At 41.0% G+C, this 21198-nt stretch overlaps 1 protein-coding gene across 6 annotated transcripts in view; it reads left to right on the top strand.

Moving 5' to 3' along the window:
• Positions 1-21198, top strand: part of gabrb3 (gamma-aminobutyric acid type A receptor subunit beta3) — a 669933-nt gene that overhangs the window by 516831 nt on the left and 131904 nt on the right. Inside the window, exon 1 of one of the 6 annotated variants that reach the window (XM_073044109.1) lies at positions 18787-18803. The exons of the other annotated variants lie outside the window; for them this stretch is intronic. The gene's annotated coding sequence lies outside the window, so the exon portion shown is untranslated. Of the gene's footprint in view, positions 1-18786; positions 18804-21198 lie in introns of those variants that run through there. 6 annotated transcript variants of the gene reach the window in all.

Below are 21198 nucleotides of genomic sequence, written 5' to 3'. Positions count from 1 at the left end.
TTCTGAAGAAGGGTCTTGGCATGAAATGTCAACTGCTTACACTTTTCCATAGATGCCGCCTGACCTGCTGAGTTCTTCCAGTGTTTTTTGTGTGTTGCTTAATAAAAGGAATTTGTTCAAGTTAAATTGCAGGTCGACTGAGCTCATTGAGTTCTTCTATCAACCTAAAGGGAGAACAGATAAGTGTAGAGCAATGACTGTATGTGTGAGTTTTAAAAGATTCCAGTGGCACATAAAAGAAAATAGAAGCAAGTGGCAAATTGAATAATGATGCTAATTTAGGTGTGAAATTGTCCAAGGGTTAAGAGGATAGGACATTGTTAAACCGATTTTTTTTTTTTGACTAAATTATGCCCTGCGTTCATCTGTGTTATGGTCATTTTATTGCTTATGCCTAAATAATCTGTAATTAGAAATGTGCCTCTGAAGTTTGCAAATGTAAATAAAACTTGGCAAAATGCTGAAATGGAAAGTCTTGTGAAATGGGCTGACACAAGGCAGCCCTGGCGTAATGCAAATAAGTGCTATCTGATGAAGCCTGGAGATAACCATTTGAAAATTTTAGTACATTTTGAGGAGAAATGAGGATAGAGTTGTAGGGACAGCACGTAGTGTGATTGGTTATGGCAAGAGGGGTTGAGGTCATGAATGGATGTGGGTAATAGTTGAGGCTGGAATGTGGCATTAGGAAGCATTTGAGGCCGTAGATGGAGAAGCAAGATCATGCAAAAAGTCCTTGAGGGCTAAATTAAAGCTCACTAACTGGAGTATAGGGATCTCCCACAGACGATGAACACTGAAATGAACTGAAAGTGCCTGGACTCTTTCGATTTTGAGTTTTATATTGTGTGTTTACTTTTTTGTTGCCATTTGCACAATTAGTATTTTTGTGCATAGGGAGGGCTTGATGTTTTTCTTTGAACGGGTTCTATGGTTTTCTTTGTTTCATGGCTGCCTATGGGAAGACGAATCTCAGGGTTGTAAACTGCATACATACTTTGATAATAAATGTACAATACTTTGAATCTTTGAACTTGTCAGGATTATTAGTTTAGGCGTCTAGATTGCTGAATCACTAATGTATATGTGACACTAATGCACTTTATTGTTTAAGGGAGCTTTTACACTTTATTCACCACTGTTAATTGTCTTAGCTTATTCTACCTCAATGCACTGTGTAATGATTTGATCAGTTTGAACGGGTATGCAAGACCAGCTTTTCACTGTATCTTGGTACATGTTGAATAATAAGCCTATACCAAAATACAGTGTATAAACTATATCAAATGATCAGTGTTTGCCCTTCACAGGTGAACCCTAGAAATGAGAACGATTGGAGATGTCAAACACTGCTCATGAATGAATGCAGGATTTTGAACTAGAACACGTGACATCAAAATTGTGGTTTGGATGTTTTCAGCTAGGCCAGGATAACCTTTCAATATATAGTGCACTATTTTTTTGATAAGACATTGAATCCCTTAGGTGTCCCTTTTCAACTGGATGTAAAGTATCAAAACGTTATTCAAAAACATGAGATTCTGCAGATGCTGGGAATCTCAGGCAACATGCAGGAGGAACTCAGCAAGTCAGGCAGCATCGAGGGAGGGGAACAGACAATTTATGTTTCTGCCCAAGACTCTTCATTGGGACCTTGTTGAATAATAAAGAGTAATAAAGTTCTCTTATGTTTACCCCTTAACAGATGCAATATGCCAAATAATCATTTCTTCTTAACATTATTGACTATACTGTATAATCTCAGTCTATGAAAATAATCTCTGATTCTCCCCACAATAGTGATTAGATTTTATTTACTGCTTTACTTGAAAGTAATTCAGGAGTTCTTACAGCCAGAATTCTCACAAAGGCTTCCAAAAGACACTACAATTTCTGCTATAATTACAGAGATCACCACTATCCAATGATATTTTTGTTACTATTTTGTCTATCCTGAATAAAACATAATTCTACATGGTTGCCAGTCAAGATATAAAAAACATCCAATGCTTTAAATAAGTTCTCAGGACAGAACTGGGCTTTTCGATTCACAGAATAAAGAACAGAAAATACAGCACAGGAACAGGTTTGTTAGCCTAAAATGAACATGATGCCAAATTAAACTAAATCTCTTCTTCCTGAACACATTCCATCTACCCCATAACCGAAATATCTATATTTTAAGATCTCTTAAATGCCTTTGTCATTTCTGTTTCCACCACTGCACCCGGGAGCCCATTCCAGGCACCTACTCACACACCTCCTTTAAACTCTTAAATTGCACAACCTCTGCTGTGCGACATTTCTACCCTGGGAATAAGATTCTACCCTCTCTTTGCCTCTTGAAACTTTATAAAATTCTCTCAGGTGTTTGTTCAACCTTCAACACTCTAGACGAAACAACCCAAGCTCATTGAACCTCTCCGTCCTTACAGCTCATAATCTCTAATCCAGGCAGCATCCTGATATGCCTCTTCTGTACCCTTTCCAAAGCCTCCACATCCATCCCGCAATGGAACCATCCAAGCAACTCGCACAAAATGCTGGAAGACCTCAGCAGGCCAGGCAGCATCTACGGAAAAAAGTACAGTCGATGTTTTGGGCCAAGACCCTTCGGCAGGACTGGGTTGGGATTCAGGCAGACAGGTCGACTGTACTTTTTTTTCCGTAGATGCTGCCTGGCCTGCTGAGTTCCTCCAGCATTGTGTGTGTTGCTCGGATTTCCAGCATCTGCAGATTTTCTCTTGTTTGTGATGGAATGATCAGAGCTGCATACAATGCTCCAAATTTGGCCTGACCAAACTTTTTATCTGGCTGCAATATTACTCCCTGGCTGATATTGTTAATGCCACAATGAATGAAGGTCAGTATGCCATATACCTTCCTTACCACCGTATTTATCAGAGTGGCTAATGTGGGTGATTATTTTCCATCTGATTCTCTCACCTGATTCCTCGCTCCTGATCAGTATCTTTTTCCATCTTCTACTAATGTGAAGACCATCTACAGGAGCATTTAAGATCTTTTTCCTTAACCTCGGCTTATCCTCGACCATCATTGACTGGATTATTTGCCGTATCCCTTGCCTTTCTGGTCTCAACATCTCTCCTTCAAGTCAGAACAAGGGTTCCTCTCATCTTCAATTTCCACCCAAACAGCCTCCACATCCTTTAATATTTCTGCCACTTTCATTGGGATTCCACCACTAAAGTTCAAAGTAAATGTATTAAAAAAGTTCATATATGTCACTATATACTACCTTGAGATTCATTTTCTTGTAGGTATTTACAGGAAAATAAATGCAATAGAATTTATGAATAAAACTATATACAACAAAGACTGACAAACAACCAGCATGCAAAAGAAGACAAACTGCAAACAATAAAAAAAATTAAATAAAAAGGTGCTGAGAACATGAATTGTAGAGTCCTTGAAGGTTAGTCTATATTTGGTGGAGTCCTTTCTGTATTGATGTGAGTGAATTTATCCATGCTGACTCGGGAATCTGATGGTTATAGAGTAACATCTGTTTTTGAACCTGGCAATATGGGACCTAAGGCTGCTGTAACTCAGTCTGATGGTGGTCTTGAGAAGAGAGTGTAGTCCGGATGATGGGGGTCCTTGAAGCAGCTTTCTTGTGGCAGCGCTCCTTATAAATTTGCTCAGTGATGGGGAGGGCTTTTGGTGTGATATAATGGGCTGTGTTCACCACTTTTTATAGATTTTTCCAATCCTGGGCATTGTTGTTTCCATACCAGTCAAGATACTCTGTACTGTGCATCTATAGAAGTTTGTCAAAGATAACATGCCAAATCTATGTATCCACCAGATTAATCTCCCCACCCCTTTCAGCATATGATGAATTCCTGTTCTGTTCACTTCTCTACACCAATCATTCCCCTTCTCACATCACGTGTCCATTCAACACCTGCCTTCTCACCTCTTCCAGCATCTAGGGAACTAAGCAGTCCTTCCAAGTGAAGTGGAGAACCACTTGATAATGTACCTATGATTTGGCACTGAAAAATAACAGTTCGATGTATTGCATTTGGTGCTCCTGATTTGCTTTCCTCTAACTAGGAGGGATCAAATGCAGATTCGGTGAACAATTTGCATAATACATCAGACCAGTCTCTCTGACCTCTCCATCTCTGACTACCTACATAACTTCAGCACGGCTCAACGTAAATCTGAAGAGCAGCATTCATTTTCCACCTCAGCAGTTTATAGATCTTGGGACTTGATTTTGAATTCGTGGTTTAGGGTAACAAACAATATTTTGCCTCTCCTGATGAACCTGTAACATTCTGTTTTAATTTGTTTCTTTCCCCTCTTCTTTCTCTAATTACCTGTTATTAAAGTAATTATTACCCTGATTAATAAATTAATGGGTGGCAAAGCAGCACAACATTTAGAGCAATGCTTTACAGTACCAGCGATAATCGATTGAGATTGAATTCCTGCTAATGTCTGTAAGGAGTTTGTACATTCTCCCTATGACCATTTAGGTTTCCTCCCACATTCCTAAAAGTGTATGGTTGGTGTTAGTGAGTTGTGGGCATGTTATGTTGGTGCAGCAAGCTTAGTGACAATTCCTGTCTACCCCCAGCACAATCTTCAGGCTGTGCTGGTTGTTAACATTAATGTCACATTTCACTGTATGCACGATCCTTGTTTGATTTGACAGAAATGACACATTTCCGTGTATGTTTCGATATACAGGTGACAAATAAAGCTAATAATCTTTCATTTTTAAGATAACTGCTTTGCACTCAATTGAAAACATTCAGTCTTTGTTCCTCCTCTCTCTGCAAAATGGTTTCTCTCACTGTTCCAGTTCTGATGAATCATTCTTGACCTGAGCAGAGTTCACTATGTTTTTGTCCTCATTGGAGCTTCCAAAAGTGCTGACTGATTTTCACATCTATTGTTTGAATTTTCAGCATCTGCAATATCATTCCTTTTTCCTTTAAGTGTCTTTATTGCTCTAGGTGCTAGTGATTTACTCATTCAGCCACTTTGTGACTGAACAAAATTCTCTTGAATACTTGACTGGATTTGGCTATAACTGTCTTATGAAATTTAAAAAAAAGTGAATACTGGAAGAAAGTGAAATGGGATCATTAAACCGCTAGAAGTATTTACCAGGTCAGGACGCATCTGAGGAGAAAGAAATTGTCAACATTTCAGATCAATACCCTGTAGAACAGAGTCATATATTCAAAACCCTTGAAGAAAAATTGATTATAAACACAAGAGATTCTGCAGATACTGGAAATCCGGAGTAACACATACAAAATGCTGGAGAAACACAGCAAGTCAGGCAGCATCTATGGAGAGGAGTAACTAGTCAACATTTCAGGCAAACACCCATCATCAGGGTTCTGATGAAGGGTCTCAGACCAGAACATCAACTGCTCATTGAGCATAAAGACATTTTTGGACGTTATGGAAATCAAACATTGTGGAGATGATGCAGGAAAGCAGCACTGAGGTAAAAGATCATCTGTAATTTTATTTATAAAGATTAAAGATGGTTTTTATTTGTCACATGTACATTGAAACATACACTGCTATGTATTTGCATGAACAACACAATAGTAGGCATGCATGCATCACAGAGTCATAAAACAGTACAGCACAGACATATGCCCTTCAGCCTATCCAGTCTATACTGAACTATTATTCTGTCTAGTCCCGTCAACCTACACCTGGTCCAGAGCCCGCCATGCACCTGCCATCCATTCACTTAATCAAACTTCTCAAAAAGTATTGAAATTGAACGCACACCCATCATTTCCAGCTCATACCACACCCGCACCACCCTCTGAGTGAAGAAGTTCCCTCTCATGTTCCCCTTAAATATTTCACCTTTCACCTTTAACACGTGAAGACCTTGGAGCTGATTATTGACTTCAGGAGCAGGAAACCACAAATCCATGGGCCAATCCTCATTGGGGGAGGAGAGGTGGAGAGGGTCAGCAACTTTATAAATTCTTCTATGTTGTCATTTCAGAGTGCTATCTTGGTCCAGCATCTAAGTGAAATTATGAAGAAAGCATGGCAGTGCCTCTACTTAGACCTTTTGCAAAGATTGGGCATGACATTGAAAACTTTGACAAGCTTCTGTGAATGTGTAGTAGAGTGTATATTGACTGGTTGCATCACAGCCTGGTATGGAAGCACCAATGCCCTTGAACGGAAAATCCTACAATAAGAAATGGATACGGCCCAGTCCATCATGGGTAATGTCCTCGCCACTCTTGAGAACATCTACACAGAGAGCTGTTGCAGGATAGCAGCATCTATCATCAGGGACCCCACCACCTAGCTGCTGCCAGCAGGAAGAAGGTACAGGAGCCTCGGGACTCACACCACCAGGTTCAGGAACAGTTATTACCCCTCAACCATCAGGCTCTTGAACCAGTGGGGATATCTTCACTCAACTTCACGTGACCCATCACGAAACTGTTCCCACAACCTATGGACACACTTTCAAGTATTATTTATTTAATCTTCTCAATATTTATTGCTCAATTGTTATTATTATTTCTTTTTTTTTCCTTTTTATATTTGCTAATTTTGTTGTCTTTTGCACATTGGTTCTCCACTCTGATGGTCCGATCTTTCATTAATTCTATTATGGTTATTGGATTTATTGAGTATGCCCACAAGAAAATGAATCTCAGGTTGTAAATGTTGTAAATGGTGACATATATGTACATTGATAACAAATTTACTTTTGAACTTTTAAATCCAGTTCTACTCTTATGCAGCCGGAGGGGGAAAAATGCCTGCTTGAATTTATTCTATCTATACCCACATAATTTTGTATGAGATTGTCAGGCAACCTACATCCATTCTTAGGTCTTATATTCTTAACTCTCATCTTTCACTCTCCCTAAAAATTCTGCCAGACTTGCCAATTATTTTCAGCAATCTTGGATTATATTTATAGAACCTTGTTCTTAATTCACCAGAACTATCTACCCATTCAAAGTCCCGCATAATTTTATACACTTCCAACACGCTGTTTCCCGAGCCTGGTCTCTCCAGGAGGAAAGAGACCCATGTTCAGTGCTCAGTGTTAAATGAGGTCTCATGTGCTGTTTTTGGTAACAAAGTGATGAGCCTGGAGCTATATCAAGTAAATAAAAACAATTGCCCAGAGGAGGAAGAGGGAGATGGTGTCAGCTTTCCAAGCATCCTACCCAGTTCTTGAAGCGAGGATAAATTCAGCCTCAAAGATGTGTGGACTGTTAGTGCCTTGTGGCAGTGAAAAGATATATAACCCACGTTAATTATAGAAAGTACCAAAAGAAGATCATATTGAGGGACCAACATCATCTTTGGATGCAGTCAGATAATTGGAAGCTTTTCCTTTTCTGCAATCATAGAGGATTGAAAGTTGACAGCACTTGTACAAATTCCCAAGCAGTATGGAGTTTACTTTTTTTTAAAAAAACTTTTAATTTGGAGTATGGTGACTATAAATAAATAAAAGTTAATAATGTTCATTAGGTCGGATATGTGGAATGATCAGGCAATCTGATGAGTGTAGCTAGCATTACCTCTTATTGTTTCAATTTTGGACAAGCTCTGAAGCAGCAGTTTTGAATTCTTTGTTGGAATGCTAGCAATAAATTGAAGATATATGTACTTGTGAGATAGAATCAGGAAGAATCTGTACAACCTCTCGAAACTCAAATGTTGCTTGAGTAGGTCACAGTGGATCCAATCTTAGGCTTATACTCCAATCTTTATAATCCAAAGTACAAAATTGATGACCCTTTTCCATAAAATTGCTTCGTCTCTGCACCCTCAGTTCTTTGGCGGAGAGATGGCCAAAGATTTAATATCCTCCTTTTCACCTTGGCCTTATGTTGATGTCTTTTATCCTAATGCAATACACCCTTGTTGCACGCTCCCCTATTGTGAAACACATTCCCCATCCTGTTTACTCTCTCTCGCCTTCTCTACTCCTCACCTGCCCAACACCTCCCTCTGGTCTCCTTTCTGCTTCCCTTTCTACCATGATCCACTGCCCTTCCCTTTTAGATTCCTTCTTCATCAGTCAAACTTCAAAGTCAATGTATTATCTATCTATCTATCTATACATATATATATATATATATATATACACACACACACACACACACACACACACACACACACACACACACACACACACACACACACACACACACACACACACACACACACACACACACACACACACACACACACACATCACCATACACAATACTAATACTCATTTTCTCCTGATCATACTCTATAAATATATAGAATAATATAGAATAATAACTGTAACAGAATCAATGTAAGACTGCCCAATGTATGCATTCAGCCAGAGCGCTGAAGTCAACAAATCGTGCCAAGACAAAAAGAAAGAAATAATAATAATAAATAAATAAGCAATAATTATAAAGAACATGAGATGAAGAGTCTATGAATGTGAGTCCATAGGTTATAGAAACATTTCAGTGATGGGACAAGCGATGTTGAGTGAAGTTAACCCCATTGGTTCAAGAGTCTGATTGTTGAGGGGTAAAAACTGTTCCTGAACCTGGCGGTGTGAGTCCTGGGGCTCCAGTATCTTCATTTTGATAGCAGCGGTGAGAAGAGAGCATGTCCTAGGTGATCAGAGTCCTTGACGATGGATGCTGCTTTCCTTCGAAAGTGTTTCATGTGGATGTGTTCAGTGGTGGAAGAGTACTACCTGTGACAGGCTGGACCGTACCCATTAATTTTTGCAGGACTGACAATTCAAGGACATTGTTTTTTCATACCAGTTTGTGACGCAGCTTGTCAATATACTCTCCACTACACATTTATAGAAGTTTGTCAAAATTTTAGACATCATGCTGAATCTCCAAAACCTCCTCAGGAAGTAGGGGCTAAGGAAGCAGAGGTTAAGCAAGTAGAGGCCTTCACTTCTTGCATGTATCCCCTCGCAGCTTCATGTTCATCACCCTCTCTGCCACCCACCCACCCACCTTCCCCCTCATCTATCAATTGTTATTTGTACTCCTGCCTCTTCTCCCACTTATTCTGGCATCTGTGGCCTTCCTTTCCATTTCTGATGACGGGTCTTGGCCCAAATGTTTGACTGTTTAATCCTGTCCATAGATGCCGTCTGACTTGCTGAGCTCCCCCATAATTCTCTCTGTGTATAAAACTTTAAATTGGCCAGATCTGGTCACCCCATTATAGGAAGGATGTCAAGGCTTTGGAGAGCGTGCAGAAGAGGTTTACCAGGAAGCTGCCTAAATTAGAAGGCATGTGCTATCAAGAGAGGTTGGAGAAACTTAGTTTGTTTTCTCTGGAGTGTCCTGGGCTGAGTGGAGATCTCTTAGAAGTTTATAAAATTATACGAAGCATGGATAGAGTAGGCAGACAGTATCTTTTTTACCTGAATTGAAATGTCTAATATCAGAGGCCATGCATTTACAGTGAGAGGGTGTAATTTTCAAGGAAATGTGAGGAGCAAGTTTTTTACACAGAGATCAGTGGGTGCTTGGAATTCACTGCCTACGGTGGTGGTAGAGACAGAAAAATCAGGGACTTCTAAAAGACATTTAGATAAGCATGTGAATGTGAGGAAAATGGAAAGATATGGACATTATGTAGGCAGAAGGGATTAGTTTAGTTGGCTATCTGTTTACTAATTTAATTGGTTTGGCATTACATTACAGGCTGAAGGCCCTATTCCAATGCTAATTTGTTCAATGTTCGATGTTACTCTGAAAATTGTGTTCATTTTTGGCCACCTCATTATAAGAAGGATAAGAAAGTTTTACAGAGGATGTAGAGGAAATCTACCAGGATGCTACCTGGATTCAACACGATAAAAGGCTTAACTAGACTGGACATTCAGCACCTTTTCTCCAGGGTGGCAATGGTTAATGTGAGAAGACGTACTTTTAAGGTAATTGGTGTCGAATATAGAAGGAATGTCCGGTGTAGGTTATTTACACCAAGTGGTAAATTCATGGAATGCCCTACCAGGGATGGTGGGGAAGGCTGATACACTAGTGTTTTTAGCAGATTCTTAGATTGACACTTGGATGATAGAAAAATGGAGGGCTATGGGGAGGGAAGGGTTAGGTTGATCTTGGAGTAGGTTAAAATGTCAGCACAACGTTGTGGGCCAAAGAGTGCTGTAGTGTCCTATATTCTTTGTTCTATCTACAATCCTGGCCTATCAATCTTGAGAACGATCTACTTAATACCTTCTGTCCAACAGCTAGTTTATGTCTGGAAGTTATTCCCAATGCCGTGCACTCAAAGCTGTTGATCAACATCTCTTGTGGGACCTTATTCAACCCTTTTCAATATACAAATTATTCACATACACTGACATTACCCTTATCTACTCTGCTCATTACTTCCTCAAAAAATATCCACCAGATTAGACTACCATGATCTTCCTTTCATAAATCCATGTTCACTCTGCTCAATCAGATTGTTATAGTCTCAGTGTTCTGTTAATACGTCCTTCATTCTAGATTCCAACATTTTCTCTGCAACTGGCAGTAGGCTACCTGATTAGTAGTTCCCTGTATTCCCTCCCCTCCATTCCTAAATACTTGCTCACCTCCAGATCACAGGAATAATTTCAAAATCTGAGATGCTCCTTTTCATCTATCTCTGTTCCAGCATTTGTATGAATCAATATCAAATTTTGTTTCTACTGTGAACCACCTGAGAACATTTTACTACCTTGAAGGCTCTACGACAAAACATATTCCTTATTTTCTTCTCAGGCTCTGCTGCTGCGGAGCATAGATCAGGAATTTCTCTGATTGATTCTTCATCTCACCGAATCCAAGGACTATACAGCATGGAAAAGGCCCTTCAGCCCAACTTGTCCCTGTTGACCAAGTTGCAACACTAATCTGGTTCTATCAGCCTACATGTGGCCCATATATCTCTAAATTTCTCCCATCCATGCAACTATCCAAATGCCTATAATTGTATCCACCCCAACCACTTTCCTCTGCAGCTTCTTCCATACATCTACCACCCTCCCCAGGTTCCTTTCAAATCTTCCTCTTCTCAGTTTAAGCCTGTGCCTTCTAGTTGTGGACCCTAGTGCAGTGGAAGCCAAGTCGGTGGTTATATTTAAAGCAGAGGTTGATGGGTTCTTGATTAGTAAGCCCATCAAAGGTAATGGGGAGAAGGCAAGATGATGGGGTTGAGAGGGAAAATAAACAAGTCATAACTAAATAGCGGAGCAGACTAGATGGGCTGAAATGCCTAATAATGATCCTATGTCTTACGGTCTCATGGGAATAGACTTTGACTATTCATCCATTCCCTTGTGATTTTATAAACTTTTATAAAGTCGCCTTTCAGCCTCTTTGGCTTTAGGCAAAAGTTCCAGCCTATCCAGCTTCTTATTATAACCCAAGCCCCTCCAGTCCCCGTAGCTTTCTCGTAAATCTGCTTTTCATACGCTCCAGTTTAATGGCATCCTTTCAATAATATGGCGACCAGAGTAGCATGCTGCACTCACCAACCTATCAAACTGGAAGTTTCCCAGCCATATAACTTGGGTCTAAGCAGTGTGTAAAGTCTATAAACACAAAGAGATGCTGATCATTATTGTTCTTTAAGAGTGTTATTTTTTGTTCCTCTGATGTAATTTTAAATTATTGTTTGGACATGGTTCATGGTTCTGTAAGTATTTCTTTCTAACATTAAAGTATTGACAACATTGCCAATTTATCAAACTGATTATATCAGCTATTTTCTTACTGGTGCACCACTCACTTTCACCTCTGGCAGTAAATAAATGTTCTACAAAGCATGTAAAAAAATTGTATTTAATATTAGCTGCCTCACAGTGTAGGGAAATTCATGATCTGGAAAATATATGATCAATTTTGACAGAAATACTGAAAGTAAGAGTGATTAGATTTTAGACAATTTGAAATTTACTATCAGCAAAGAGGACAGTGTGAAGTCTTCTGGCCTCCTCACCTGCTTCCAATGAACACCATTCATCAGCTGGGATAGCCCAAATGTACAACCGCCACCACAATTTCACAATTACGCGACAAAAATCTGAATCTGTGTATCCCTCGGATTACTACCACTTCCCAGCCACGCACAATGGAAGCTGATCTATTAGCATTATATCTAATAGCCACAGAGAATTCAACAGGGAGTCTTAATTATGTCATTAGCTCCACAGCAGGCAATGACAAAATATGATGTCAGGAGCAACCAAACAGTTCCTGCCTCTTAAACAGCTCGGTTTCACATTGCCTAGACACAGACACCAGCTCAGACACCGACTCACCTTGCACCGTCTCGTTTCCAAACAAGATGCCACCCTTCCGTCTACAGCCTGGATTCTCAATTCATGCTTCAAGGTAGCATAAAAGAGAATGAAATGATTATTACCCTGGATCTGATACAGCGCAAAAAAAACCACAAATAGCATAAATAACAGAATAAATATGCACACAGTGGTGCCCTTATTAGGTATGTCCTGTAACTAAAAAAGTGTCCACTGAATGTATGTTCATGGGCTTCTGCTGTTGTAGCACATCCACGTCAAGGTTTGTGTTGTGCATTCAGAGATGTTCTTCTACACACCACTGTTGTAATGTATGGTTATTTGGGTTACTGTCACCTTCCTGTCAGTTTGAACCAGTCTGGAAATTCTCCGTTGATCTCTCTCATTAACAAGGTGCTTTTGCCCACAGAACTACTGTCTACTGGATGTTTTTTTTCTGTCTTTCACACCATTCTCCGTAAACTCTAATCCCAGGAGATTAGCAATTTCTGAGATATTCAAACTACCCCGTCTGGCATCAGCAATTATTCCAAGGGTCTAAAACACTTAAATCACATTCTTTTCCTCATTCTGCTGTTTGGTCTGAACAAGAACTGCACTTATTGACCATGTCGGCATGATTTCATGCACTGAGTTGCTGCCTCCAGATTGACTGATTAGATATGTGTATTAATGAGCAGGTCTACAGGAGTACCTCATGAAGTGCCCACTGAGTGTAAATACAAAAGCATTCCCATAAAACACAACGTACAGGTAACTATTGAATGTGGCTGTATATACATAAAATTAGCTTATACACACAGACTGATTGTATGCACATTAAGTGACACTAGGGGCAGGAATATCAGTACATAAGGTGACTCTGATAGGAATTGATGAAGTGACAAAGTGACTTCTGGCAGGAGGAGCTTTTCCAGGTAGCAGCAAGGCATATGAAAAGACAATAGGACAGTGACTGTGTCAGTGTAGGCATAAGGTGTGAAATGTAAACATAAAGTGGTCGTGCAATGGGGAGGGGGAGATGAAGGGTGCTAAGGGGCTGTAGTTTGTGTGGATGTACTGGTGGTACAATTAGGTGTACAACTAGATTTGCACGAGATTATTTTAAACACATTATTGTATGGAAGTTTAGTCGATTTCTCAGAAACACTTACCATTCATTCCAATCATTGTAATGCTACTCTCAATCTGTCACCTTTTTTCTCAGTGGAAGAATCCTTTCAGTGTAGTTGGAAATACCCTATTCATGTCTATTGCATTCCTGCTTTCATCCCAAGAGATTTTGCCCTCATTGTACACACATTTTGTTAGGAACTTCCTGTACCTAATGGGGTGGCCACTGTGTGTATAGCCGTGGTCTTCTGCTGCAGTAGCCCATCCACTTTGAGGTTCGACGTGTTGTGTGTTTGGAGATGCTCTTCAGCACTCCATCGTTGTGATGTGTGTTTGTTTGAGTTACTGTTGCTTTCCTTTGTCCTGAACTAATCTGGCCATCCTCCTCTGACTCACTCATTAACAAGATGTTTTCACCCACAGAACCGCTGTTCACTGAATGTTCTTTGTTTCTCAGAACATTCTATGTAAGCTCTGGAGACAGATGGGCGTGAAAATCCTTGAGATACTCAAACCTCCCTGTCTGGCACCAACATGGTCAAAGTCACTTAGATCACATCTCTTCTCCATTCTGTTGTTTAGCCTGAACAATAATTGAACCTCTTAGCCATGTCTACATGCTTTGATGCATTGAGTTGCTGCCATGTGATTGGCTGATTAGATATTTGCATTAACAAGCAGGTATACAGGTGTACCGAATAAAGTGGCCACTGAGTGTACATTGCCAGTCTTTCATTGTTACTGGGTTTAAATTGTAGATCTCCCTTTTCAACAGTACCGTGGGGGCATCTTCATCAGGATGACTGCAGAATTACAGAAAGATAGCCTTGCCAGTGACACAAGGATATTGAAAAATAAATGTGTCCAAATAATATTTGGAAGATATCCAGGTTGTCCTTCAACTTCTGTATTGATAAACTAATTCAAGGCTTGTTCCTCATCTCCTATCCGACAGCCTAGTTTTGAGCATGGCAAAGGATGATAACCTAACCGTTTATTCTGCATCTTGTTTTCGAATAAAGAACATTCCGGTCACCATGACTTCCTTGGATGGTACAGAATGGAACATAATGACACTGACTGAGTAAGGCATGGAGTGTTTTACACAATCCATGCACCGTAGAGCATGTATTAATATCTTGCTAAGCCATATGTAGCTTTATGTAATACATTAATTAAGTACAAAGGTGCTTGCAGTGTATTCTGTAAGATCAGTTTGCTGAGTGCTTGTTTTAATGAAATGTATCCCTTTCAAGATGAATTTCATCATACAGGAGGATAAGTACAACATAAAAGCATCAATGTCAAGATGGCTTATTTTCCTTTGTTTTCAAGGGTTTGGGCATTGCCTGCAAGTTCAGCTTTAATTGTCCATCCTAAATTCCGATGCTCAAATGGTTAAGGGGTGGGATCTAAAAGAATTCAATGGGGGCTCCCCACCATGTTTGAAACCTGCTTGTAGAGCTCACTCTTCAGGATGCCACGATAGCATAGCAGTTAGCGTGACGCTATGACAGCTCAGCACATCAAAATTCAATTCCGACACCATCCGTAAGGCATTTGTGCATCCTTCCTGTGAGTACATTGGTTTCCCCCGAGTGTTCTGGTTTCTTCCCACAGTCCAAAGACATACCGGTTAGTAAGTCAATTAGTTGTTGTAAATTGACTCTTGAGTAGGCTAGGGTTAAACAGGTAGGCTGCTGGATGGTGCAGCTTGTTGCTCTGGACACGGTTCCACACTGTATCTCTAAATAAATAAAAATAAATCAAAGTAATAATAAATAAATACATTTCTCAAGATGTTGTTGGTGGGCCGTGTTCTTCAGCTGTGGTTGCCCTTCTGTTGATGATATGCCCAGCAGGGTCTGTTTGGCAGGCTACGTTATTCACCGGTCTCCCTAAGTAGATGTGTGGCCTTCCTGAACAGATGGTACTGAGAGGCCGAGCAGATTGGGACTTTAGTCACGGAAATGTAGAGACTGAGAGGTGATTACACATCTTTGTAAGATCACCTTTCAGTCTCCTGCATTCCAGTGAGTAAAGAAGATGAATGTGCACAGACATTCCCCCAGGGTTGGGGAGCCAAAATTAGAGGGAATAGGTTTAAGGTGAGAGAAAAAAATATTTAATAGGGAAGTGAGGAGCAACTTTTCACCCGAGGGAAGGGCTAATCCGTGAATGGAATGAGCTGCCCAAGGAAGTGGTTAAGGCAGGTTCGTTAGCAACATTTAAGAGGCACTTGGATGGATGCAAGGATAAGGAATGTTTAGAGGGAATTGGACCAAACTCTGGCACATGGCTCTAGTTTCAATGGCAATATTGGTTGGCATGGACCAGTTGGGCTAAGGCTAATACTCGATTGTATTCCGAGTTCTGCTATTGAAAGAGATTACCAAGTGGACTAAGGAAACTATTCAAGGCCTCTTTAAGAAATGCAGCATCTCTACTAACTCATGGGAATGCCGAACACATACCTGCTCAACATCAAGGAAGATATTCAGGAGAACATTGACGAACACTAGTCAAGCCCTACACAAGTGGTAGAAGGAACACAGCACCCCACAGACTTCCACTTACCTTCTCTGCCAAGCCCTATCTGTGGAAGAAACTGAAGTTTCATATTAGGACTGTTATTTACCCCTGAAGCCCCAAGATTGGAAGCAAGTAACCTTTATTTCCAATGAACAATTTAAGAAGACGATGATGCTTCTGCAGCACTGATAGGTAAGAGGGTTCTGAGATTCCTGGACCCAGCAATAATAAATTAATAACAGTACATTTCTGAGTCAGGATGTTAGAGTCAAACTGACATTGTTATTTGTATATAGGAAGTTCATTTGTATCACTGCACTGTCAGGGATAAAGTTCTGGTGGGAGAAAAGTGTTGGAGCACAGTCAAGAGCTGTCTAATACAAGGAAGTTTGGATGCTTCTGAATTGTAGATAACCTAGAACTCAAAGAAGAGGAGGACAGTTAGCCCCACAGCCTCATCGAGAGACTGGGAGAAAAGCAGATGGGACTGTTTGATGTTTCAAGACCATAAGACGTAGGAACAGAATTTGACCATTAGGTCCAGTGAGTCTGCTCTGCTATTCAATCCTGGCTGTTTTATTTTCCTACTCAATCCATTCTGCACCTTCTCCCCTTGACCTTTGACACCCTTAACCCTCATGACATCTCGAGTTGTTCTGTCCCTCCTTGTCCTCTTCTGAAAGTTCACCTCTTTCCTTGCATCAAGCAGTGAGCCAAGCAATCTTTCCAGGTGAAGCGGTAAATTCACTTGAGCTTCTTTCAGTCTAGTGTAGTGCATTTTTTTCTTCCTAAAGAATTCTCCTCGACCATGGCGACACCAAAAGCAAATGGTGGAAGCACTTGCATTCAGTGCGCAGGGCTACCTTGAGCTTCCCTTTGCCTGACACTTTAATATGTATCCCACTCTACCTTAGTGATCTGTGGCCTCCTGTACAGTTGGTTGAGGAAGCTTGAAGAACAGCACCTCATTTCCAGTCTGGGCCTTATAGAGTGAATTCTACAGGTTGATTAGAATGAGCTTATGTGATACTATGTGAACGCAGCAGGTCCCTAAATCTGCCAACATCAGTAGCAGCTGCCCCTGCTGCTACAAATGCTGGGCTCACCTTGGGATGTGCCTACCCAATGTTACACACTTCAATGAACTATCCCCTTAGCTCATCCGTTCCAAGGAAATAATTTTCAGCTCACTATTCTCTGCCAGTGAAATTCTGGTGTATTGCCATCATATTGGCAGTGTACCTTGTTCCCGGTACATCATCAGCAACGGACAATTGGCAATCTACTCTAATCTATCCTTTCTGAAATAAGAAATCACTGTCACATCCACATTAACACAAAGAAAATGCCTTGATGGGGGAGCACTAAACTATATACAAACAACTCCCATGTTTGTGCCTATTGCTTACAAAGTTATTGGCCATATTTCAAGAAGACATTTATAAAATGAATCCTAAAAGGGGTTTGTGAATGATTGCTAAGTTGTGCTCAATGTGATCCTGAGGAAGATATGTAGAGAAAATGCTAGAAACACTCAGCAGATCAGGGGGCATCTGAGAAAGGATAAACAGAGCCAATGTTTCCAGTCAAAATCCCTTCATCTGAACTGGGGAAGGAACGTGGTATAGCATAGCACAGCACAGGCCCTTCAGCCCATGATATTGTGCTAACAATTTAACCTATCCAAAGTCTCCCACATAGCCCTCTGGTTTCCTTTCATTCTTTTGTCTTTCTAGGAGTCTATTAAATGTCCCTACTTCTATCACCACTTTCAGCAGTCCATTCCATGGAGTTACCATATTTTGTGTTTTTAAAAAAAACTTACCTCTGATATCCCCCCATGCTTTTCTCCAATCATCATAAAAGTTGGTCCTCTTGTATTAGCCATAGCCACCCTGGGGAAAAAAGGTGCTGGCTGTCCACTCTTTCTATGCCTCTTATTACCTTATGCATACTATCAAGCCGCCTTGTCTCCTTCTTTGCTCCAAAGAGAAAAGCCCAAGCTTACTCAACCTTTCCTCATACAATAATAAGATGTAAGAAAAGACAACATGAAGGAATAACATATTTCATCATGGCAACTAATCTTTCAATCGCTTGCTTGAATATACTCAGCATTTTAGTCTCCAATTTAGATAGAGAATTCCAAAGATATACCACACTTGGGTGAAGACATTTCTCATCTCAATCCTAAATGGCTAATCCCTTACTTTGAGACAATGGACCCTGATTCTAGTTAACCTAGCCAGTGAAGTCATAGTGTTGTACAGCATAGAGAAAAAGTCCTTCAACCCATCACATCCAACTACTCTCGATTGGGCCCGTTCCAGCAGTCTGAGATTCAGCCAGTTTTTCAAGATGGCTGCTGCATCTTCACAATTGCCACGGTAATTCTAAATCCTGGAATTTTGGGATGACCTGTGATTCTGAAAGGCGAGCTATAAATCCAGCAATTCTCACAAATCCAGCAATTTGTCCACCCTCTCAGGCAGATAGACAGGATAAAAGAAGGAAAGAGCAAGCAATCTAAATAGAGGAAGAAAGCATTTGGATTTATTACTCATTTGTCTTCAGGCACTCTACAGACAACAGATTAGTACATCTCCAGAGACTTTGTTAATGCTTTCCATAATGCAATGCTACACGGTTTCTGAATCATACCTTGATTACTGTTCCTGAGATGAATCTAATCAAAAATTCCCAGCATTGAAGCAAAGACATAGGAGCAGAATTGGGTTATTTGGCCCATTGAGTCTGTTCTGCCATTCACCTTCTGGAATCTTATGTCCACAATGGTGACTGCAATATGGGTTCATTGGAGGCTGTCAGGGTAAGTGGTGATGTTCCAATGAACTTCAAAATGCCCTTAGAGTAGTTTAAGCCTATTGTGAAGGAATGTACTATTCTCATCAATACTGCCTGAAGCCTTTGTTTTGTAGTCTACTATAACATGTAAGCCCTGCCACAACTGACTGCTAGTCTGGGACTAGATTTTGGACTGATATTGTCTCTTGGCATCCGTGATAGCTTTATGGAGGTTATTTCTCAATTTCTTGGAAAGGTTGTGGTCTCCTGATTTAAGCTGCAGTGCTAGACTTAGAGAGTGGATCTCCTGGTTCATCTATGGTTTCCAGTTTAGAGATACCCAGATTGTCGTGCTCAGTACGCACTCCTCAATGCACTTGCTGGTAAAGTCAATCACATTGGAAATACATTCATCTAGGCTGGTTGCAGATCATGGACCAGTCAACTGAATCAAAGCAGTCACATGGAAGCTCATCTGCTTCCTCAGACCAGCATTGTGTGACTTTCTACTTGTTCCTCACGTTTCAGCTTCTGTTTTATGTCAGAATCAGGTTTATCGTCACTGGCATGTGTAGTGAAATTTGCTAACTTTGTAGCAGCAGTTCAATGCACTACATAATACTGTATAGAAGAACAAGAAAATAAATAAATAATCAACAGTATATGTATATTGAATAGATTGAAAACCATACAAAAACAGAAATAATATATATTTAAAAAGTGAGGTAGTGTTCAGGAGTTCCTGCAAGCGCAAATGCTACACCTGTCCCCACACCTCCCCCCTTACCACCATTCCGGGCCCCAGACAGTCCTTCCAGGTGAGGCAACACTTCACTTGTGAGTCTGCTGGAGTCGTCTTTTGCATCCGGTGCTCCTGGTGCGGCCTCCTCTACATCGGCGAGACCCGACCCAGATTGGGGGACTGCTTCGTCGAGCACCTACGCTCCGTCTGTCACAATAGACAGGACATCCCAGTTGTCACCCACTTCAACTCTGTCTCTCATTCCCATCTAGGTATGTCCATACATGGCCTCCTCTTCTGCCATGATGAGGCCAAACTCAGGTTGGAGGAGCAACACCTCATCTACAGTCTGGGTAGCCTCCAGCCTGGTGGTATGAACATTGAATTCACCAATCTCCGGTAATTCCCTCCCCCTCCCCCTTCCCCTATCCCAGGTCCCTCTCTGCCTCTCTCCCCTTTCAACTTTCTGCTTCTTCATCTCTACAGTTCTTTCATGCTTATCCCCTCCCCCTCCCCCCTTTATCTTTCCTCTGATTGGTTTTCCACCTGGTGCCTCTAGGCCCTACCCCCTCCCCTATCTCTATTACTGGGCTTCGGCCCTCTCTTCACCCCCATTCCTGATGAAGGGTCTCGGCCCGAAACGTTGGCTACTCTTTTCTCACGGTTGCTGCCTGACCTGCTGAGTTCTTCCAGCATTGTGGACGTATTCTTTGATCCACAGCATCTGCAGTTGTATTTTTGTGTTCAGGGGTTTAATGTCCATTTTGGAATCAAATGGCAGAGGGGAAGAAGCTGTTCCTGAATCACTGAGTGTGTGCCTTCAGGCTTCTGTACCTCTTACCTGATGGTAACAGTGAGAAAAGGGCATGCCCTGGCTGCTGAACTCTGCCTTTCTGAGACACCGCTCCTTGAAGATGTCCGGGGTACCTTGTAGACTAATACCCAAGATGGAGCCGACTACATTTACAACCCTCTACAGTTTCTTTGAGTTCTGTGCAGTCGCCCCTCACGCCCCTCCCCCATACTAGATAGTGATGCAGCCTGTCAGAATGCTTCCCACAGTACAACCATAGGAGTATTTGAGTGTTTTTGCAGGGAGAAGAAACACAGTCTAGTGGGAGGGTGGCCCAATTGCTTCTTTGGTAGGTTTTTAGGATAACTGGCCCCTGTTATGTTAGTAAATGGTACAATTGGAGGGAGTTGATGGAAATGTGGAGAGATGAAGGAATGGATTTAATGAGGATTAATGTTATTAAGAAGGTGATGGTCAGTGTACACTTGATGAGACGAAGGGTCTGTTTCGATACCGTACCTCTCAATGACCCAATGCACATCAAGTAAACAGAAGATGCCTGAAGAACTCAGCAGGCTAGGCAGCATCCATGAGAAGAAAAATACTTCAATGTTTCAAGACACTGATCCTTCATTGCTACTCCAAGCCTGGGCAGTGGGCAGAACCCTGACTGATTCCACCAGTGAATTAGTTACACACAATAGCAAAGCATAACCCTACATAACTGCTGCAGTCATAGGACAAAATTTGCGTGAAATAAAAGAACTGCTTCTAAATTAGCAATCATTAAAACAGAACAAGAGCTTAAATCCCATCACAATAGCTGGGGAATTTATATTCAAGTAATTAAATTTTGATGAACAGTCTGAGCCTTAAAGGGTTTCC

This window comes from Hemitrygon akajei, chromosome 4, assembly GCF_048418815.1.
Source record: "Hemitrygon akajei chromosome 4, sHemAka1.3, whole genome shotgun sequence".
NCBI classification, from domain to species: Eukaryota; Metazoa; Chordata; class Chondrichthyes; order Myliobatiformes; family Dasyatidae; genus Hemitrygon; species Hemitrygon akajei.
This window is presented reverse-complemented; position numbering and strand designations above follow the sequence as displayed.